The 24,088-nt window shown below is 46.8% G+C and overlaps 1 pseudogene across 1 annotated transcript in view; it reads right to left on the minus strand.

Moving 5' to 3' along the window:
- Positions 1 to 644: 644 nt before the first annotated feature.
- Positions 645 to 24,088, minus strand: part of LOC147611670 (protein BUD31 homolog 1-like) — a 33,760-nt pseudogene continuing 10,316 nt past the window's right edge. Inside the window, exon 3 of the transcript XR_015263778.1 lies at positions 645 to 1,300. The product of XR_015263778.1 is annotated as a protein BUD31 homolog 1-like (transcript). The remainder of the gene's footprint in view (positions 1,301 to 24,088) is intronic.

The following is a 24,088-nucleotide window of genomic DNA, read 5'->3' on the forward strand; positions in this document are numbered from 1 at the left end:
AGTTGGAAAGTAGGATAGACAATGTCCTCTCCTAGTATCGATCCATGCGGTCCTATTGGAAATTTGTGCATCCTACTGTTGTCTGGCTCAAGGAATTCTATCTCCTACATTCGAGTTTGTCAAGAATCCACACAAACAGATCATTGAAACTTCCCCTTTGATTCGGATATTAAATGAGTCTATCCCAATGGGATTTAGTTACAGCATGCCTAGTACTTTTCAAGTGTACATCCATAGAGTTTCACTAAAAAGTACGTTTAAACTTGGTCTTACAAGGGGAAGAAGTAATACCTTTCAATAGTGTCTTCTAATCTCCTATTGGTTCAAAATTTGTGCTCCAATGCATTGGAGCGATATCAAAAATGGCAACATGCAGGTTTACAATTTATCAATGCAACTGACTTGAGTTATAATGCATCCTCTTGAAATGGTTCGACCTCTTTTTGTGGCAGGTTGTTAACTTTCTCTACGTATACCAAGAGTTGTTAATATAAATCCTAAGTGTCTTAGAGTTATCACTAAGAACCTTCTTAAATGACCATCTTCTACCAACAAAGAAAATGAATCTTGAAACTATTAAAACATAGCTAATATGTCTATAATAAAAAATTGAAGCCTATTGTGTAAACAAAAGTTTGTAGATAAGCCCATAAACACTCATATCCATATGTTATGTGCAGTTCTATCATTAAACAGGATACAAGGACCTTTTCAAACCAGCATCAAAACACAAGCGTGTTTACAAATCTTGATACCGACTTCATACACCTATACATAGTCCACACTTTACATAATCAAGGGCACATCATCATCTTCACGTAAGTCTTAACTAACAGTCCAAGTTGCACCAACTATGAACCACATTTTTTCCACAAAAAGGATCCGTCAATGTTAGTCAGTCAGTTTTAACCAACAGTTAAAGTTGCACCAACTATATATAAACCACATTTTTTGCACAGAGAGGGATTTAATTGTTCTGTATGCATGCAGATTGGTCAAAGCTTAGCAAGAGAGAAGTCGTATTGGCATTGACACAATGGCTGCGATTAGTAACCTTTGAACTAACTCAAGCTAGTAACACTGTCTTTCAACCTTACAGAAGTGAAATCCTTGAGCCGAACCCCCCTCAAAATAGAACCACTGTATCAATCTCCACTGGCACAGCCCTGCATCCACAATGCACGCACTCTATAACTTTCTCCTCTCTCAAGTGGTTGGGCACACGGCATACACATGTGGTTCCATAGTTGTGGTCACGCGGTTGAATGCAACGCAGGCAGCAAAGCCGTTCATATCCAGGCTGCAAAAAACAAACTCTATTAGCAAACATACATACACAACTACAGAGCTTCAGTGATGTGTACTCGAGAGAATTAAACAGATCATATACCATATTTCCTTTTCAGTTTTCCATGGCTCAGTAGATTCATTGTACTGTACTCTCTCTCTCTCTCTCTCAAGCCAATTGACGAGGAAGAGGTAAACTAGGTAAAAAGGTCCCCTCAGGTTAACAGCATGCTTAAAGCATTACCTATACAGCTCTATGTATGCTCATTAGAGCATACATAAATCTGTATCATGCTCTATGTATGCTCTAATGAGCATACGTAGAGCATGCATAGCTCTATGTATTCTTATTACAACATAGATATGGCATATATAGAGCATAGATAGGTACTCAAAGAAAGCTTCCTGAGTTCAAGGATACCACATCACCAGTTTGAAGACCAAAACTGGTTCAGGACAGAATTTATGATGCAGAGGAAGTTTTGAGTCACCAAGAAGAAAACAGTTACCACTGGTTGACACTCGCGTGTCATAGCAACCTGCCCAATCACTGTCTCCAGGCTTTGTGGTTCCGGATTCAGAGGGGGTTGGTTAGAGGTTTCCGAAGGCCTTGAATACTTCCATGTATTTTTTCCATTTTTTGCTTGGTGTGGGAGGCTATTTTGTGCCTGTCGGCTGTATCAGATGCTGGCCGATTGGACGCTGCTACCCGACTTGATCTGCTGCCCTGGCCAACTGAAGATCTGCTGGCCGACTGGGCTGGAGCAGGTCGTGGGCGGCTGTCGGCCTGTTTTGTGCTGGCTGACCAGCAGCCTGGGGCCATATAAAATGGCTCCTTGCCCCCCCACATTGTTCATTGTATATTCCGGACAAACACAAAGCCAGACTTGTGGCTAAGGGTTATGCTCAGCGACCTGGCATCGACTATGAGGATACCTTTGCACTGACAGCGAGGATGACCACGATTCGCATCGTTCTTACCCTTGCTTCTTCTCAGCGGTGGCCCGTATATCAGATGGATGTGAAATCTGCATTCCTTAATGGTGACCTGCAGGAGGAGGTGTATGTTGAGCAACCTCCAGGCTTTGAGGTTCCAGGATCAAAGGGGATGGTTTACAGGTTGCGGAAGGCCTTGTATGATCTTAAGCAAGCTCCCACGGCAGCCTATCACGTCGCCGATGGACCTGAACACGAAGCTTACAGTGAATGATCCTTGTGAGCCAGTTGATGCCTCTCTGTACTGGAAGCTGGTTGGTTCATTGATCTGGTTGCTGAACACCATATTGGACTTGAGCTTTCCTGTGGGGCTGTTGAGCTTATTCATGCAGACGCCGTTGAAGTCTCATTGGGACGTAGGATTGCGGATCTTGCGGTATCTGCAGGGTACGAAGGATCTTGGACTCTTCTACAACGCCAGCAGGTGACATGAAGGGACAAGTTCGACTCTAAGGTTGGAGTGACTCAGATTGGGGAGGAGATCCAGACACGAGGAGATCCACATCAGGCTATAGTTTTTCCCTTGGCTTAGGAGCGGTTTCATGGAGCAACAAGAGGCAGCCAACTTGCCTTGTCATCAACAGAGGCAGAGTACCGGGCTGCTTGTGGTGCTGTTTGCGAGGTTGTGTGGCTGCGGAGGTTGCTTGGCGAGATTGGGTTTCCACAGAAGGAGCCCATGGTCATCCAGTGCGATAACCAGAGGTGTATCGCTATTGCTCAGGAACCCAGTCTTCCATGCCCGGACCAAGCATAGAGATACAATATCACTTTGTTCGTGAGAAGATCTTGGCTGGTGACATCTTGCTTCTTTATTGTTCGACGGAGGACAATGTGGCGGACCTCTCTTCACGAAGTCTCTACCTCAGGCTATGCTCCGGCGGCACTCGAGCTCAATGGGGTTGGTTCCACATCTAGGAGGTGAGGGGGGATGTTAGCAGTCATCTCCTGTCTGTACGCTATGTCAGGGCCTCTGTTGTGGGTGTGCCCGCCCAATTTTGGTGTGTCCCCATTTTTTCCTCACTTCCATGTATTTTTCCCATTTTTTGCTTGGTGTGGGAGGTTGTTTTGTGCCTGTCGGCTGTATCAGATGCTGGCCGACTGGACACTGCTACCCGACTTGATCTACTGCCCTGGCCGACTGAAGATATGCTGGCCGACTGCCCATTTGCTGGCGGACTCGGTTGGAGCAGGTCGTGAGCTGCTGTCAGCCTGTTTTCTACTGGCCAACCAGCAACCTGGGGCCATATAAAATTGCCCCTTCCCCCCCACATTGTTCATTGTATATTCCAGGATTTCTTTGGTGTATATAGCAGAGTTACACTAGCTTCTCTCTCTCTTGCATCTGTGTATTGCTCTCTACAGCAGTTGTCTTCGTTTCTGCGGCTGAATAAGCACTCTCCAGGCCCCCTTGGCCCGGGCAGGCCTCCCATTACGGCCGGCCCACAAGAAGTTGCCGATCAACCGCTGTACCTGACATATGCATGCTCTGGAGAAGGCCCCACTAGGAAGTAATGTACCACATGGTGGCAAGGACTTGGTTCACCACCACCACTTGACCAGTTAAAGATAGCCTCGCGGAGCTGCAGTAGTACAAAAGCTTCTTCCGAATGCTCAGAAGAAGAGGGGCGAGTTGCGCGTTCGGAGAGATATCGATGCCCACATGGCATCCTAGATAGCGGACTGGAGTGCCCCTCGACCATCGGGATCCACTGGAAAGCCTCAACAGGCCGCTGGGTCGGGGCGGGTGCAACGCCTACCCAGAAACCACACGACTTGTGCCAGTTGATCTGTGCTCTTGATGCGCGACAAAGATCTCAATTGCCTCAACGAATCTCTTGAGATTCCCAATATCTCCGGATAGGTATGCTGCTGTGTTATCTAGAAACTCTCCAAAAGCTCCTCTTGAGCACGGAGGGGGAGCTGCATTCCCTGGAGTCTCGTCTCCTAAGCGGAGAGCAAACTGCTCATGGCCTCAGTGACGAATAGAAAAAGCTAAGGTGCAAGAGGACATCCCTTTCGGACTGAGCAAGAAAGGGGGAATCTGTCGCCTCAAGCTCCCTAAATGAGAACTTGACTGCGAGAGTCTAGTAAAGTCCCGAAACACCATGGATCCACTCTACTGAGAACCCCATCCGGTGCATCGTGCCCTCCAGAAAGCTCCAATCAACCCTATCATAAGCTTTCTCAAAGGCTAGGAGAAGCACTATGAGGTCTTGTTGCTGCAGCCTAGCCGAAGCTGTCGCCTCCCAAAAAGTGAAGATGTTGTCGAGAATGCTCCGATCTTTAATAAAACTTGTCTGAGTGTCATGGATCAAGTTAGGAAGGAAAGGCTGAAGTCTTCAGTTGATGGCCTGAATGGGAGAGATAATTAGGGTTAGAGATTCATGTGGGAGACATACACAGAGAGAACAAGGGAGAGAGAGAGAGAGAGAGAGTTGTGGGGATAAGTCAACTCACCAAGTGTGAGTGTGTGACTCCCCTATCACACATGTATATTGCACTAGTACACATAGTGCACTTGGTACATTAAAAGTACTAAGTGTACTATGTACTATAACTTATGGGCTTGTACACACTATAAGGGTGGGCATGGTGCCTTTACCCCAACAACCTCCCACTTAAAGGCAAAAAGCCCTTAAATGAAGGAAAAGAAAAAATCAGCATGTACATGATAATATACAAGGCCATATCAAGGCTGAAACTGGCCTCATCCAATGCCCATCAAGTGTCTGCAATGAGCAAACCGCTCTGGAGGCAAACTCTTTGTCAACAGATCAGCCGGGTTGTCATCCGTATGAATCTTAACAAGCTGAATTTGCTTGTTCTCTATCACCTCTCTGATGAAGTGATACTTCACATCCACATGCTTCGTCTTTGCATGAAAGACAGGGTTCTTTGCCAACTGGATGGCACTCTGACTGTCACAATGCAACAATGGAATATCCCCTGTATAACCCAAATCAACCACTAACCGAGATAGCCATAATGCCTCCTTGCAAGCCTCTGTGGCTGCAATATACTCGGCCTCTGTAGTAGATAAGGCTGTGCACTTCTGCATCCTGGATATCCATGACACAGCACCTCCTATGAATGTAAACACATAACCGGTAGTAGACTTCCGGTTATCTGGATGACCGGCATAATCTGAATCCGTGTAACCATGCACTAATGCATCCTGTTTGCCAAAGCAAATGCACATATCCTGTGTGCCCTTTAGGTATCTCATGACACCTTTCACTGCTTCCCAATGCTTCTTGCCAGGGTTGGCCATGTATCTAGAAACCACTCCCACTGCAAATGCAATGTCCGGCCTAGTAGCAACCATGGCATACATGAGACTGCCACAAGCTGAAGCATACGGAATCTTGGCTATATCAGCCCTGCCACTATCTGACTGTGGGCTGTCCATAGCACTGAGTTTCAAATATGGAGGCAAAGGAGTACTAGTCTTCTTCCCCCCATCCATATTGAACCTCTGCAAAACTTTGCCAATGTATTCCCTCTGAGACAAATACAACACATGCTGATTTCTGTCCCGAAGTATCCGCATACCCAAAATGTGATTTGCATCACCTAAATCCTTCATATCAAAGGTTTGATGTAGCCTCTGCTTCAAGGTATCCATCTCCTTACGAGATTTCCCGGCAATCAACATATCATCAACATACAAGATGAGGATCAATAGACTGCCATCCAAAGCTTTCTTGGTATATAAGCAGTGATCTATGTCACTTCTCCTGAATTTCTGGGATTTCATGAATGTATCAAATTTATGATACCATTCCCTTGGTGCCTGTTTGAGCCCATAAAGACTCTTTTTCAGCTTGCATACAAGCTTCTCCTTTCCACTCACTGCATAACCCTCTGGCTGTTGCATATATATCTCCTCATGGAGATCACCGTGAAGAAAAGCAGTCTTCACATCCATCTGAATCAAGTCCAGATCATCATGTGCAATCAAAGCTAACACAGCTCTAAGTGTGGTCATTTTGACCACTGGAGAGAAGATCTCATCAAAGTCCACACCATATTCCTGCTTGAAGCCCTTAGCCACTAACCTGGCTTTGTATCTTGGTTTTGCATCAGGTGCAACTTTGAGCCTGTAAACCCACTTGCATGGCAAAACCTTCTTGCCTGCAGGCAAATGCACCAACTTCCATGTTCCATTTTTGTACAGAGAATCCATCTCTGACTTCATGGCACGCTCCCAAAGAGCTTGTCTGCCCTCTGTAAAGCCTCCTTGTAACATGAGGGCTCCCCACAGTCAGTGAGCATCAAGTAGTCAACCCCTGGAACAAACCTGTCAGGGGCTCTCGAGGGTCTAGTGGACCTCCGTACCCAATGACCATCATTTGCAGGTTGCTATCTTCTGCCATCTCTGGCTGTCCATTTGGACCATTTTCAGCACCATTTAAGGGCTGGTTTTGCTGCTGTAATGGCTGATTTACAGCCCTTGGTTGTTGTCCATGATGCCCATCATCATCAAAGATGACTCTGCTAGGCTCCTGTTGCCTTGCAGGCTCCTTATACATGCATGTTTCATCAAAAATGACATCATTGCTGCGTATAATCTTTCTATTCACGGGATCCCAAAGTCTATACCCCATTTCACCTCTGTCACCATATCCTAGGAATATGCATTTGTGAGACTTAAGATCAAGTTTGGTGCGCATTTCCCTGCGTATGTGCACGTACGCAACGCAACCAAACACTCTCAAGTGCTTGTATGACGGAGGCTTCCCTGTCCATACTTCTTCTGGCACTTTCCCACCAAGCCTCGTGTTAGGTGACCTGTTTATAAGATGAACGGTTGTCATAACAGCTTCAGCCCAAAAACCATGAGGTAATGCAGCATGTGACAACATAGAACGGACCTTCTCCTGAATGGTCCTGTTCATCCTCTCTGCTGTCCCGTTTTGTGGAGGATCATAAGGAGTAGAGAGCTCCCTCTTGATGCCTTTAGCATCACAAAAGTCCTGAAACTGTTTGGACATATACTCTCCACCATTGTCGGAACGCAAAGCCTTCAGTGTTTTGCCAGTTTGATTCTCAACAAGAGCAACAAACTTCTCAAACACTGAGAATGTATCACTCTTCAAACGAACAGGATAAACCCACACCTTGCGTGTGGCATCATCAATAAAAGACACAAAATATTTTGCCCCTCCCAAAGAAAGCTGAGGCATCTCACATACATCTGTATGCACAAGCTCTAACTGAGCATCTTTCTGTCCAAGAGCTTTCTTGTGGATGCACTGGAGTTGCCTGCCATATATACAATGCTCATAAAACTGAAAACTTGAAAACTTTAGAGAAGGCAAGTAACCCAAACGAGACAATTGCTCCATTCCCTTGACACTCATGTGTCCCAACCGGCTATGCCACATAGAGATTTCCGGCAACTCGGTTGCATTTACATTAGCATGGTGACAAACACCTGCATGCATGAAGTAAAGAGTGTCCACCTTAGAGCCTCTGGCAACAACCAGTGAGCCCTTACTAATCTTCCACTTTCCACGACCAAATGTGGTAACATAATCAGCATCATCAAGCTGTCCAGTAGAAAGCAGGTTCTTCTTGATCTCAGGCACATGCCTGACATCATGGAGCATAAGCTGTGAGCCATCTGAAAAAACAAGCCTCACATCACCTCTGCCAAGAATCTTGCATGCATGGTTATCACCCAAATAAACTACTCCTTCATTGCCAGTAGTATACCTGACAAACAAGTCTCTGCAACCTGTGACATGAAAGGAGGCACCTGAATCAATGATCCATGAGCGCATACCATGACCATCTCCTGTAAGAAGTGAATGGGCATCAAGTGAAGACGTGAATAGGACCTCATCCTCACTGTCACCTGCATGTGACACATTGATTTCTTCAATCTTGACTCCACTTTTGCCCTTTGGCTTTACATCTTTGGCTTCATCTTTGTCTTTGTCTTTGCCTTTTCCCTTTTCCTTTTGATCATTTTTCCATTTGTAGCATTGCTTTTTGATGTGTCCCTTTTTGCCACAATAATGACATTCCAAGTCCTTTTTGGAGCGAGACTTGCTCCTTCCCCGTTCTTGGCTTTTTCCCCTTTGCTCGGATCTCCCACGTGCATTCATTGCATTGGACTTTCCAACAGAGTTGTTTTTCCTGTTCATCTCTTCTTGAAGAAGAGCACCTTCCACATCTGCATATGACAGCATAGCATTCGAATTGCTAGTGGCTGTCCTGAATGTGTCCCAACTCTCTGGCAAAGTGCATAACAGAAAAGTGGCTTTGAACTCATCGTCCATTGCCAACTTTTGATTTATAACTTGGTTGACAATACCATTAAACTCATTTAGATGGGCTGCCATAGATGCCCCTTCCTTCATCTGAAGACCTATGAGTTTCTTCAACCAATACACTTTGCTTGAGGCACTTTGCTGGGCATACTAGTCCTGCAATCTTTGCCACATTCCCCAAGCTGTCTTCTCTTCACGAATGCTGAAAAGTAAAGAGTCTGACACAGACAACATGATAGTAGATCTTGCCAACTCATCCATATCTTCCCACTCTTCAGTAGTAAGAGAAGCGGGCTTTACACCCCTTTCTTTGATAGGCTTGTGCTGCTTCTTTTGGAGCAACACATTGTAGCACTGGGTTTGCCAAATATCATAGTTATGTGAGCCTTCAAGCTTCTTGATGTGAAGCAATGAAGAGCTCTCACCTGTGGTTGCCATAGCAATATGCAACCTGTCAATGCCTGACTCCCTGCAAAATGTGCAAACACTGCACCAAAAGCACACAAAGTGCTCACAGTTGTTCTCCCAAGCTTTATCTCCCACTGCGGAAGCAAGAATGCAACTTTTCTCCCACTGTATGTGATGAAATCACCAAAATCTGGTTGCTGCAGATTTAGGACAGCACCTTAAATGTGCTCTGTTCCCTTTCCAAAGTACTGTACAGCAGTACTAAGTGCTCACCTGTGATGTACCAAACCTGTACCGGCAAGTACAACAGCTGAAATTGAGCCTTTTGGTCACTCAAATCAATGTGCAGCCATGCCAAAACTTGTACAAAGCTGTACCAAATCTGTACCAGCAGGTACAGTAGCAATAAATGCTCTCTTGGCTGTCCAAATGAGTGAAAATCAGATTTTTACAGTCTCGAACACTGCATACAACAGTCCCGAACAGAAATTGGGCAAAAGCCCCTTGACTGCAAGCTGATTTCTGAGGATTCAAGGCATAAAAGTCTTGCCTGCTGCTTTGCCAAGCTCAACAAGCATACGATCCTGAAAAGCCCCTTGATTTAAGATCGATTGCTGATCATACATGGTACATTGACGCACATGAAGGCATCCAGAGTCTTCACAGTGCTTCCCCCTGGCCACATATACATCTAGTACATAAAAGCCCTTTGATTTACAGGCACATTGAGTGCTTGACAGGCATCAACACGTTGCCCAAAGCATCAAATGCGAGTGCCTGCATGCAAATCAATCCAATCGGCACAAAAGCCCCTTGATTTGCACTGCAATTTGCTGCAATTTTGCCCGAATGTGCGATTTCTCACATCATACAGCATGTATGACTGCTTAATTGCACAATTACATCAAAAGCCCCAAATTTCGACATCCAATTTCTTGCAAATTGATCCTGATTGTGACCAATGTCACCCAATTTTGCCAATTTTGCTCAAAAATTGAGCAATTCGGCACCTGACCTGCTCAATTGATGATTGTACTTGCTCAATTGCAAATTGGACATGCAAATTCCAAAAAAATTGAAGCAAATATCTCAGGTAATTTTCTGATTTTTTTTTTGTTGCAAGAAAAGGGGGGTTTGCTGATGCTGCTGCACAGACTCGTGCTGAAGCTGTATTTGTGTTGCTTCCTGTGGCTCTTGCAGCAAACCTTTGTAGTTGGGCAGGTGCAGGCGTAGAAGACTTTCTTGAATCGCTAGTCGGGCTTGGGCTGGATGCAGGCGTGGATGAAACCGCACAGTAGACGGAGGCCCTTTGTTACACCTTGGCCAGCACTATGCGCGATGGGCTGAGCGCCGGTGACGAGTTTCGCTATCGCCGGTGACGAGTTTCCAGTTGTGTGCGAAAGCTCCAGCACGGCGCCCGACTCCTGTTTGCCACGTGCTCGCCCAGCGATTACACGCCTGTGTGTGACGCGAAAGCTCCAACACGGCGCCCGACTCCTGTTTGCCACGTGCTCGCCCAGCGATTACACGCCTGCGTGTGATTCAATGCCCGCCACCTTCTCTTTCCGCCCACCTGCCTGCGCCTGCTGCCTTGTGGTTTGCTACGCGTAGCTCTGATTGTCAACCCCTAGTCGACCTGATATCTCAACGAACACACACACTGCTGTAGGCGCCTGGTTCCACCATCATGTTGGAAGAAGTAAACTGCACATGTAGAGAGATGCAGGCTGGCTCTGATACCAGTTGAATGGGAGAGATAATTAGGGTTAGAGATTCATGTGGGAGACATACACAGAGAGAACAAGGGAGAGAGAGAGAGAGAGAGAGAGTTGTGGAGATAAGTCAACTCACCAAGTGTGAGTGTGTGACTCCCCTATCACACATGTATATTGCACTAGTACACATAGTGCACTTAGTACATTAAAAGTACTAAGTGTACTATGTACTATAACTTATGGGCTTGTACACACTATAAGGGTGGGCATGGTGCCTTTCCCCCAGCATGGCCTTGACCAAGGTCTTGTAGGCAGTCCCAAGAAGGGTGATGGATCTCCACCGTTGGATCTCCAATCTGTCACCACCCTCCTCAGAAATCAAGTGTATCAAACATTTGAAAGCCTCTCTGGCATGGCAGTTGTGATCATAATCTCATTGAAGGTTGCTTGAAGGCCACCTCCCACCATGAGATCCCAGTGGCGAAGAAAGAAGAAACTGGAATCGTGTCCGCCCTTGGGCATTTGCCCTAGGGAGAGCCGTCAATGCCTCCGCCAGCTCCTCTGCTGTGAAGGGAGCCAATAAAGACTGTAGAGCGGCTCTGTAAGCCCAGCGGGGCATGCTGTGACAGACTCAACCACATGTCCAAGAGATAAAAGATATATAGAGAGAGAGGGGAGAGAGAAGGGAATAGGGATCTTGCACAATACACCACGCTAAGCGGGGAACAAGCCCCACCCCCTTTCAGGAATTTTTTTAGGAACAATCCACGGGCACACTGGCCAGGATCAATACAATCAACGAATACAAGACACAGATATGCCGATGTAGGATATCCAAGTCGATGTCGATGTCAATGTCGAGGCACGAGATCTTTGATGCCGAGCACACCACGGGGATGAACCACAAGTATCTTTCACCGGGTAGTACCAAATCCAATGAATCCAAATCCAAGTCCAAGTCCAAAATCCAAGCTCAGATCCAAATCCAAGTCCAAGTTCCATGTTCATGTCCAAGCTATATGCCCAAGTTCCATGTTTATGTCCAAGCTTCATGTTCCATGTCCAAGCTCTATGTCCAAGTTCCATGTTCATGTCCAAGCTTCATGTTTATGTCCAAGCTTCATGCCTAAGCTTTATGTTCCATGTCCAAGCTTCATGTTTATGTCCAAGCTTCATGCCTAAGCTCTATGTTCATGTCCAAGTATATGCCCAAGTTCCAAATTTATGTCCAAGCTTCATGTTCCATGTCCAAGCTCTATGTCCAAGTTCCATGTTCATGTCCAAGCTTCATGTTTATGTCCAAGCTTCATGCCTAAGCTTTATGTTCCATGTCCAAGCTTCATGTTTATGTCCAAGCTTCATGCCTAAGCTCTATGTTCCATGTCCAAGCTCTATGTCCAAGTCCAAGAAACACTCGCTCATCCCATGAGTAATCTCCACAACTCCTATAGCCTTGTCCATGAAGAAAACCATGGAAACGCTCTTTCTCGCAAGAAAACAGATATAAAACCTGTTTTAATATTTTTTGGGCGATAAAAACCTCCAAAAAGTAGTTTTTAGGTTTTTTGAAGCAGTTTTAGGGTTTCTGAAATTTATGTCCGTGCATGTCCGTACAGCTCCGTACATGCGTCCATATTGTCCATGCATATGCCCATACAAGTCGAGGGCTGACCGTACATCTGAAAAGCAAGTTGGAGAAGGTGTTGATGGTGAAGAAGAAGCTCTCCATGATCATAATGATGCCCACACACACTCCACGATCTCCTTCAATCTTCAATGATCTTGTTCATGGTACTACAAGAGAAGTCCAATCCTTTTTATACTTGTAAGAGACCCTGCTTTTTGCCAAAAAGCCTTCATGCTTTTGCTTTGCCTTCTTATGCTTTTTGCCATTGCTTTTGCTCTTTTTACTTCTATTAATAAAATATTACTCAACTTTTGGTGCTTTGTTTTTCTGGCTTTAAGGCCTTGCTTTTTGGCCTTAGAGCTGCTTTTTGAGAACGCACCTTTTAGCTTTTTGGTCAAGCTCAGTCTCCTCTTTCCAATGGTGCCCTTGGCTCGCAGTCAACCCTGTTTGACTTTTTGCTTTTTCTTGCTTTTTGACCAAGAATGGTACTTTTTCTTAATCAAGCCTTATGGACCCTTTCTCCATGTCTTCTTTCACCTGTCTGGTGTCCAGGCATGGATTTCATCATGTGAAATAGAGCTAGGAGAGCCAAATAGTTACATTCTCTCCCCCTCTTTTTTTTTTTTTTTGGAAAAACCGATCCTTCTATTAGTTAATGAGAAGACGCCATAAGGCTACAAAGCTCACCTCACAAGGAGGGATAATATATACAGTGAACACCGAAGCTCCACCCCCGTGGCTGGCCGCTCTCTGGGGGGGGGGGGCTACCTAGTAGTACATGCGGGAGGTGAGAAGAGCCAAACTGGAGGCCTGTAGTGCCAAGTGACATCCTCGCCCCTCGCGGTGAGGAAAGGGCCAGGCTGCCAAGTGCGGAGGAACGCCTTGCGGCGATCTCTCATGCGATCCGAGTCGCCCTGAAGTTTCCCCCAGTGTCCTCTCAAGGTGTGAATGATGTCCACCCAGAGAGCCTGTGTGACCTCCGCCAGTGGAATCGCCTGGCGGTCTATGGCCTCCCTGCATCGGGCTCTCCATATGTGCCAAGCCGTCATGCTGCTGATCATCTCCCATCTGTGCCCGTCCCCCTCCTGGGAGACTGCCGAAGAGAAGTCTGGCGTCGGAACCACCGCCATCGCCCTGTCAGAGACCTGGATGGTCACACTGCCAGGGACGTCCTCGTATCCAAGGGACGGGCCGCTGTCCGTGACCCAAGCCACCGTACCCCACGTCACCATCATCTCACCTGGCGAGCCTGCAAAAACCATCCTGAGAGCGCGCTGCCAGACCTGCTGTGCCTGTGGGCAATCCCATAAGCAGTGCCGCTGCGACTCCTGTGCATGGCCGCACCGAGGACAGGACGCTGGGTGTCTGCCAAAAGCTAGCCAAGCCCCCACAGCCAGTCCTCTATGCGCTGTAAGCCAGAGAAAAAGCGTCACCTTCCGGGGCCGGAAGCTGTCCCAAAGGCGCTGCCAGAAGTCCCTAAGGAAGGCAGGGGAGAGCCCCTGTCGCCGCCAATGCTCGGCCGCCGCCGGGGTGCCCTCTATCCTGTGCCTCTGGATCCGCCGCCCCAGCCTCGCTGTGTACTGAAAAAAGGGGGTGCCTGGGCTGGTAGGGGCCGAATAGGGATCTCGCCAAAGCCACTCGCCTGGATCCCACTGAAGGCGAATAAGAGGCCTGCTGTCCCAAGCCCATAATCTCCAAGAATAGTCCTCCCCTATTGAGGCCGGTGAGGGGTCTACATGCCACTGTCTCTGATGAAAGCCGACCACCCGCACCCTCTGAAAGATACAACCCTGGAACTCATCCAAATCTAGTCGGGTCCTCTAAAGCTGACCTCCCTCTCCCACCAGCTGACCTCCCTCTCCCACCTCGAAGGTGAGTGGGGCGACTCTCTCTGCTGAGCCGCAGACCGCTAGAAGGATCTCATGCCGAGTAAAGACGCCCATCCACTATGGAGGTGGAGGGTCCTGTACTAGAGTCCGCCACTCCCGGGGGATGGCCGCCTCAATGTCCTGCCTCATCAACTCTCTGCCCCTCATCCCGCTGAGTCTCCTCTCCTGAACCTCTAGAGGCAGCTGCTGAAAACATATCCAGTCGTCTAAGGACTGAGCTGGGCCGGAGCTCAACGGGCCCCCCGACACATGAGATCGCGATCCAACCATATGACCACTGGGAAGTCAGATCAAGGGGTTCCAGATCAATGGCTGCCTCAGGCGCTCCTCATCGGTGCCCGGGGGAGTCTGGAAGAGTGACGGCCTCAGATGCTCCCAGGCCCTCAGAAGGCTAGCTGCAAAACGCTCCTCGAAACCAAGGCCCACTCCTCTGGATCGCTGCTCTGTAAAGATCCACCTGATGCTGGGGGTCCAGGGGCCGCTAAGACATTCTCTCCCTCTTACATCACAAATGTCCTCAACTGCGGACTGTAAGTGTGCCAAGCATGTCCATATCCTCCAAGTACATCCATATGTTCCATGTATATCCATGTGTTCCAAGTACATGAAGTACTTTCATATGTTTGAAGGTACTAGTCCCATCTGGTGAGCTTGTGCATCTGGTCTTTCCCCATATTTGTGGTGTCATCTGCTCATCTGGCAACATCTCAATGCCTTTTCTTTGATTGATGTCCTTGTTCTTGATAGTACATCTTCATTACCTGTCACATGTGTTAGATAAAATAAATGCATACTTATCTCCTGCAAAAACTAGACACAAGCTAGTCAACAAACAAGTATGCATCATTCGCGTCTACTTGGTATTCTAGGTACTGGCCAGGTAGTCTGGAGCCTAGTAAACTATCACATGCCAAAAATCCAAGCATTGTCCATACATCAAAAACAGCACACAAAGTCAAAGAAATTCAAACATACATCAGTATGCAATGCACAAGTAATGATCCTCCTGTTCATGGATTGTCTTGTTTGGTTTCATTGAAACCGTGCTGAGCCATCTGGTCACTAGGACCGCTTAAACTTTTCCTCAAGGCCATCTGGTCACTGGGACCGCTCGAGAGTTCATCAATAGTCATCTTGGCCATCTGGTCACATTGACCGCCCGACCATGGTCGCAATGACCGCTCGATTACGAAATGCAATATAGTCATCTGGGCCATCTGGTCGCAATGACCGCCCGATTGCGAAATCCAATACAGTCATCTGGGCCATCTGGTCGCAATGACCCGATTGCGAAATCCAATACAGTCACCTGGGCCATCTGGTCGCAATGACCGCCCGACTGCGAAGTCCAATATATCTGGCATTGTTGCTGTCCAATGGGTCATCTGGCTGTCAGAATATGCAGCGGAGATGATGACAAAATCTGAAAACACAAGAGCAAGTGCACTGCAGAAAAAATACAGCAATGGAGAAGGAGAGAGAGAAGCGTGTAACTCTACTCTATATACACAAGAAAATCCCGAATCTATGATACAATGAATGGGGGGCCATGGGGCCATTTTATATGGCCCCATAAGTGCAATCGGCTTGCAGTAGGGACAACCGACAGCCTGCTGAAGTCCCACGACCAGCATCAGCTCCAGTCGGCCAACCCCAGATGGACAGCCCTCACACATGTGGAGTCGGCCAACAGGTAGACCTCGTCGGCCAGTAATAGACAACTACCTGGAGGCAGAAGACTCAGTCGGCCACCATCTGGATCAGCCAGGAGCCAAAAACTAGCCTCCCTCACTAGATAAAAAATAGGAAAAAATAGGGAAAAATATGGAGAGTGGGGAAAAATGAGAAAACACCTAATCCGGGCGGGCACACCCACAATAGAGGCCCTGGTGTATATGTACAGACAAGAAATGACTGCTAACACCCCCTCTCAGCTCCTGGATGTGAAACCAACCCCAGGGAGCTAGAGTGCCGCCGGAGCAAAGCCTGAGATAGAGACTTCGTGAAGAGGTCCACCGCACTGTCCGCTGTCGAACAGACCTCTAGCAAGATGTCGTCAACAACAATCTTCTCACGAACAAAATGCCTCTGGATGACCGTGGGTTCCACCTGTGGAAACCCAATCCTGCCAAGTAACCTCTGCAACCTCACCACCTCGCAAGCAGCACCACAAGCAGCCTGGTACTCTGCCTCTGTCGACGACAAGGCAAAAGATGACTGCCTCTTACTGCTCTTGAGCCAAGGGAAAAACTGTAGCCTAATGTCAAGGTCCTCGTGTATGGCTCTTCTCCCCAATCTGAGTCACTCCGACCGTGGAGTCCGACTCCATCCATCAATTCCTCTCCTGTGTAAAAGAGTCCAAGATCCTTCGCAGGCTGCAGAAACCACAAGATACGCAATCCTGCCTCCCAAAGAGTCCTCTGCAAACATGAGCTCAACAGCCTCATCAGGAAGCTCCCATCCAATCTGGTATGCATCAACCAAATCAATGAACCATTCTACTTCCGAGTCAAGGAGGCATCATACTGCTCACAAGGATCAACACCTATTACGGTGGGATGCCAAGTCCTGGAAACCTGCTGAAGACCGAGGAAAAAAAAGGGAAACACCAAAACTGGGCAGGCATACCCACAACAGAGACCCTGACATAGTGTACAGACAGGAAATGACTACTAACACTTCAGGCTCATGAGTGGCACATAGACCCCCTAGGGAAAGACTGGCGGTTATGGATTTGGGAGAGCCGGCCCCTCATGCACCTCCAGTGGGACCCGAGGTGTTGGGGTAAAGGCATTATGCCCACCCTTATAGTGTGTACAAGCCCATAAGTTATAGTACATAGTACACTTAGTACTTTTAATGTACTAAGTGCACTATGTGTACTAGTGCAATATACATGTGTGTTAGGGGAGTCACACACTCATTCCCATGAGTTGACTTATCCCCACAACTCTCTCTCTCTCCCTCCAACACCTCTGATCTACAACCTATATGCCACAAAAACTGACCTCCTCGAATAGTCTGTTTACCATAATCGTTCCCAGCTCAAAAATAGCTTATTGTAAATTTATTTAGAAGACTGATGCTAACCCCAATCCGATATAAGTCCTCTCGACTCGTTAATTATTCTCCAGCATTAACTAACCTAAAACCTACAACCCCAGAATCTTACTGCTAACCTTTGGCTAACCTCAAAAGCTCCTAGTTGACACTTAGCTGATTAGTCATTGACTGTAGCCTGAGTTGGATGCTTGCTCCTGATTCCAATCAAATATATGTCTGCCAAGATCCCTGAGTGTCCTCCAAGCTCCAAAAAGTCTTCTAGTATCATCAAACTTCATTTTCCCTCCTTCAAAACTTCACCGTTCTTATTAGCTCTCCCTTGCTGACTTCCTACTGATCACCAACCTGAAGCAGAGCTCGGAAGACTTTCTCTTCATAGAAAGAAGCTTCTCTCTCTTCGACGATTTACAGCATCGAACAGTAGAGCCTGACGGGCGGCAGGGACAAGTGCTTGGGTCGCTTCACACACCTCCAATGCAAGGCAACAGCGCTCGCAGCAAGTCGTAGGCAGCGTGAGCAGCTTGCAACAGGCGCCTGGCCACAAGGCGTAAAGCCACTAGGCAGGCGAGCGAAGAAGAAGAACGGCGGCAACATTGAGTCGGCATTTTTTTTTCTCTTCGCACGTAGGCGACAAGCAGTGCAAGCTTCTAGTGGCGGCAGCTTCCATGTCGCACACGTGTATTCTTCGCGGTGACACGCTCGGCTGCACATGGTGGGTAGCATAGCGGGCTTCTGGGCAGCACTCGTAGAAGGCCCCAGGATAGGCCATTTTGTCGTGAATGGGCGGCCAAGCAAGAGCATTCGCTCCCACAACGCCTCGCTGGTTCTCGTGTGCTGGGCGCAAACTGTGCGCCTAGTGACCATCGCTGCCTAGTAGGGTGAGAGAGGCCGCCTACACGCTGCCCTGCAATACTGGATGCAGCCGTGGGGTAGCGTCAACAGCAAACGTGAGTAGGCATCAACACATGCTTCAGCAGCAGCAACTCCCGATTCAGCAACATCAGCAAGAAGCCCCCCCCCCCCCCCCTTCTGCAACAGCATCAACACAAAGAAATTCAGCCTGCAAATCAGAGAAAAATCAGAAAATTACCTGAGGTATTTGCTTCAATTTTTTGGAATTTGCATGTCCAATTTGCAATTGAGCAGGTACAATCATCAATTGAGCAGGTCAGGTGCCAAATTACTCAAATTTTGAGCAAAATTGGTAAAATTGGGTGACATTGGTCACAATCAGGATCAATTTGCAGGAAATTGGATGTCGAAATTTGGGGCTTTTGATGTAATTGTGCAATTAAGCATTCATACATGCTGTATGATGTGAGAAATCGCACATTTGGGCAAAATTGCAGCAAATTGCAGTGCAAATCAAGGGGCTTTTGTGCCGATTTGATTGATTTGCATGCAGGCACTCGTATATGCTTTGGGCAATGTGTTGATGCCTGTCAAGCACTCAATGTGCCTGTAAATCAAGGGGCTTTCATGTATTGGATGTATATGTGGCCAGGGGGAAGCACTGTGAAGACTCTGGATGCCTTCATGTGCGTCAACGTACCATGTATGATCAGCAATTGATCTTAAATCAAGGGGCTTTGCAAGATTTTATGCTTGTTAAGCTTGGCAAAGCAGCAGCAGGCAAGACTTTTATGCCTTGAATCCTCAGAAATCAGCTTGCAGTCAAGGGGCTTTTGCCCAATTTCTATTCGGGACTGTTGTATGCAGTGTTCGGGACTGTAAAAGTCTGATTTTCACTCATTTGGACAGCCAGGAGAGCATTTATTGCTACTGTACCTGCTGGTACAAATTTGGTACAGCTTTGTACAAGTTTTGGCATGGCTGCACATTGATTTGAGTGAGCAAAAGGTTCATTTTCAGCTGCTGTACTTGCCGGTACAGGTTTGGTACATCACAGGTGAGCACTTAGTACTGCTGTACAGTACATTGGAAGGGCAACAGAGCACATTTAAGGTGCTGTCCTAAATCTGCAGCAACCAGATTTTGGTGATTTCATCACATACAGTGGGAGTAGAGTTGCATTTGTGCTTCCGCAATGGGAGATAAAGCTTGGGAGAACAACTGTGAGCACTTTGTGTGCTTTTGGTGCAGTGTTTGCACATTTTGCAAGGAGTCAGGCATTGACAGGTTGCATATTGCTATGGCAACCACAGGTGAGAGCTCTTCATTGCTTCACATCAAGAAGCTTGAAGGCTCACATAACTATGATATTTGGCAAACCCAGTGTTGCTCCAGAAGAAACAGCACAAGCCTATCAAAGAAAGGGGTGTAAAGCCCGCTTCTCTTACTGCTGAAGAGTGGGAAGATATGGATGAGCTAGCAAGATCCACCATCATGTTGTCTGTGTCAGACACTTTACTTTTCAGCATTCGTGAAGAGAAGACAGCTTGGGGAATGTGGCAAAGATTGCAGGACTTGTATGCCCAGCAAAGTGCCTCAAGCAAAGTGTATTGGTTGAAGAAACTCATAGGTCTTCCGATGAAGGAAGGGGCATCTATGGCAGCCCATTTAAATGAGTTTAATGGTATTGTCAGCCAAGTTATTAATCAAAAGTTGGCAATGGACGATGAGTTCAAAGCCACTTTTCTGTTATGCACTTTGCCAGAGAGTTGGGACACATTCAGGACGGCCACTAGCAATTCGAATGCTATGCTGTCATATGCAGATGTTGAGGGTGCTCTTCTTCAAGAAGAGATGAACAGGAAAAACAACTCTGTTGGAAAGTCCAATGCAATGAATGCACGTGGGAGATCCCAGCAAAGGGGGTAAAAGCCAAGAACGGGAAAGGAGCAAGTCCCGCTCCAAAAAGGACTTGGAATGCCATTATTGTGGCAAGAAGGGACACATCAAAAAGCAATGCTACAAATGGAAAAATGATCAAAAGGAAAAGGGAAAAGGCAAAGACAAAGACAAAGATGAAGCCAAAGATGTAAAGCCGAAGGGCAAAAGTGGAGTCAAGATTGAAGAAATCAATGTGTCACATGCAGGTGACAGTGAGGATGAGGTCCTATTCACGTCTTCACTTGATGCCCATTCACTTCTTACAGGAGATGGTCATGGTATGCACTCATGGATCATTGATTCAGGTGCCTCCTTTCATGTCACAGGTTGCAGAGACTTGTTTGTCAGGTATACTGCTGGCAATGAAGGAGTAGTTTATTTGGGTGATAACCATGCATGCAAGATTCTTGGCAGAGGTGATGTGAGGCTTGTGTTTTCAGATGGCTCACAGCTTATGCTCCATGATGTCAGGCATGTGCCTGAGATCAAGAAGAACCTGCTTTCTACTGGACAGCTTGATGATGCTGACTATGTTACCACATTTGGTCGTGGAAAGTGGAAGATTAGTAAGGGCTCACTGGTTGTTGCCAGAGGCTCTAAGGTGGACACTCTTTATTTCATGCATGCAGGTGTTTGTCACCATGCTAATGTAAATGCAACCGAGCTGCCGGAAATCTCTATGTGGCATAGCCGGTTGGGACACATGAGTGTCAAAGGAATGGAGCAATTGTCTCGTTTTGGTTACTTGCCTTCTCTAAAGTTTTCAAGTTTTCAGTTTTGTGAGCATTGTATATATGGCAGGCAACTCCAGTGCCCCCACAAGAAAGCTCTTGGACAGAAAGATGCTCAGTTAGAGCTTGTGTATACAGATGTATGTGAGATGTCTCAGCTTTCTTTGGGAGGGACAAAATATTGTGTCTTTTATTGATGATGCCACACGCAAGGTGTGGGTTTATCCTCTTCGTTTGAAGAGTGATACATTCTCATTGTTTGAGAAGTTTGTTGCTCTTGTTGAGAATCAAACTGGCAAAACACTGAAGGCTTTGCGTTCCGACAATGGTGGAGAGTATATGTCCAAACAGTTTCAGGACTTTTGTGATGCTAAAGGCATCAAGAGGGAGCTCTCTACTCCTTATGATCCACCACAAAACGGGACAGCAGAGAGGATGAACAGGACCATTCAGGAGAAGGTCCGTTCTATGTTATCACATGCTGCATTACCTCATGGTTTTTGGGCTGAAGCTGTTATGACAGCCGTTCATCTTATAAACAGGTCACCTAACACGAGGCTTGGTGGGAAAGTGCCAGAGGAAGTATGGACAGGGAAGCCTCCGTCATACAAGCACTTGAGAGTGTTTGGTTGCGTTGCGTACGTGCACATACGCAGGGAAATGCGCACCAAACTTGATCCTAAGTCTCACAAATGCATATTCCTAGGATATGGTGACAGAGGTGAAATGGGGTATAGACTTTGGGATCCCGTGAATAGAAAGATTATACGCAACAATGATGTCATTTTTGATGAAACATGCATGTATAAGGAGCCTGCAAGGCAACAGGAGCCTGGCAGAGTCATCTTTGATGATGATGGACATCATGGACAACAACCAAGGGCTGTAAATCAGCCATTACAGCAGCAAAACCAGCCCTTAAATGGTGCTGAAAATGGTCCAAATGGACAGCCAGAGATGGCAGAAGATATCCCTATGGATATACCACAGTTAGAGGAGATACCGGGCATGATTTTTCAGCCTTATGGCATGGAACAGGAGCCACCAATAGGTGATATGCAGGCTGGACAGCAACCTGCAAATGATGGTCATTGGGTACGGAGGTCCACAAGACCCTCCAAAGCCCCTGACAGGTTTGTTCCAGGGGTTGACTACTTGATGCTCACTGACTGTGGGGAGCCCTCATGTTATAAGGAGGCTTTACAGAGGGCAGACAAGGCTCTATGGGAGCGTGCTATGAAGTCAGAGATGGATTCTCTGTACAAAAATGGAACATGGAAGTTGGTGCATTTGCCTGCAGGCAAGAAGGTTTTGCCATGCAAATGGGTTTACAGGCTCAAAGTTGCACCAGATGCAAAGCCAAGATACAAAGCCAGGTTAGTGGCTAAGGGCTTCAAGCAGGAATATGGTGTGGACTTTGAGGAGATCTTCTCTCCAGTGGTCAAAATGACCACACTTAGAGCTGTGTTAGCTTTGATTGCACATGATGATCTGGACTTGATTCAGATGGATGTGAAGACTGCTTTTCTTCACGGTGATCTCCATGAGGAGTTATATATGCAACAGCCAGAGGGTTATGCAGTGAGTGGAAAGAAGAAGCTTGTATGCAAGCTGAAAAAGAGTCTTTATGGGCTCAAACAGGCACCAAGAGAATGGTATCATAAATTTGATACATTCATGAAATCCCAGAAATTCAGGAGAAGTGACATAGATCACTGCTTGTACACCAAGAAAGTTTTGGATGGCAGTCTATTGATCCTCATCTTGTATGTTGATGATATGTTGATTGCCGGGAAATCTCGTAAGGAGATGGATACCTTGAAGAAGAGGCTGCATCAAACCTTTGATATTAAGGATTTGGGTGATGCAAATCACATTTTGGGTATGCGGATACTTCGGGACAGAAATCAGCATGTGTTGTACTTGTCTCAGAAGGAATACATTGGCAAAGTTTTGCAGAGGTTCAATATGGACGGGGGGAAGAAGACTAGTACTCCTTTGCCTCCATATGTGAAACTCAGTGCTATGGACAGCCCACAGTCAGATAGTGGCAGGGCTGATATGGCCAAGATTCCGTATGCTTCAGCTTGTGGCAGTCTCATGTATGCCATGGTTGCTTCTAGGTCGGACATTGCATTTGCAGTGGGAGTGGTTTCTAGATACATGGCCAACCCTGGCAAGAAGCATTGGGAAGCAGTGAAAGGTGTCATGAGATACCTGAAGGGCACACAGGATATGTGCATATGTTTTGGCAAACAGGATGCATTAGTGCATGGTTACACGGATTCGGATTATGCCGGTCATCCAGGTAACCGGAAGTCTACTACCGGTTATGTGTTTACATTCACAGGAGGTGCTGTGTCATGGATATCCAGGATGCAGAAGTGCACAGCCTTATCTACTACAAAGGCCGAGTATATTGCAGCCACAAAGGCTTGCAAGGAGGCATTATGGCTATCTCGGTTAGTGGTTGATTTGGGCTATACAGGGGATATTCCATTGTTGCATTGTGACAGTCAGAGTGCCATCCAGTTGGCAAAGAACCCTGTCTTTCATGCAAAGACGAAGCATGTGGATGTGAAGTATCACTTCATCAGAGAGGTGATAGAGAACAAGCAAATTCAGCTTGTTAAGATTCATACGGATGACAACCCGGCTGATCTGTTGACAAAGAGTTTGCCTCCGGAGCGGTTTGCTCATTGCAGACACTTGATGGGCATTGGATGAGGCCAGTTTCAGCCTTGATATGGCCTTGTATATTATCATGTACATGCTGATTTTTCTTTTCCTTCATTTAAGGGCACTTTGCCTTTAAGTGGGAGGTTGTTGGGGTAAAGGCATTATGCCCGCCCTTATAGTGTGTACAAGCCCATAAGTTATAGTACATAGTACACTTAGTACTTTTAATGTACTAAGTGCACTATGTGTACCAGTGCAATATACATGTGTGATAGGGGAGTCACACACTCATTCCCATGAGTTGACTTATCCCCACAACTCTCTCTCTCTCTCTCTTCTGCTTCTCTGTGTATGTCTCCCACACATGAACTCTAACCCTAATTATCTCTCTCCCATTCACCGAGGGAGTGGACTTGGCGTGATCCTGTAGATCAAGAGAAGACTCTGGATCCCCTTTGTTGCATACACAGTGCAGTTAGGCCGCAAGATTCAAATGCCAGAAGTTGATGTCACCCCGGCAGCAGCAGCGCATTAGCAGTCACAGGGCCTCCGCAGCGTTTTCTCTTTGATTTTTGGAAGAGGCTCAGAGATAGTTTTCGGCCTCGAAAGATCACCCTCTTTC

Source organism: Cibotium barometz, chromosome 47 (genome assembly GCF_041138505.1).
Source record: "Cibotium barometz isolate CiBa-2024 chromosome 47, ASM4113850v1, whole genome shotgun sequence".
Lineage (NCBI taxonomy): Eukaryota > Viridiplantae > Streptophyta > Polypodiopsida > Cyatheales > Cibotiaceae > Cibotium > Cibotium barometz.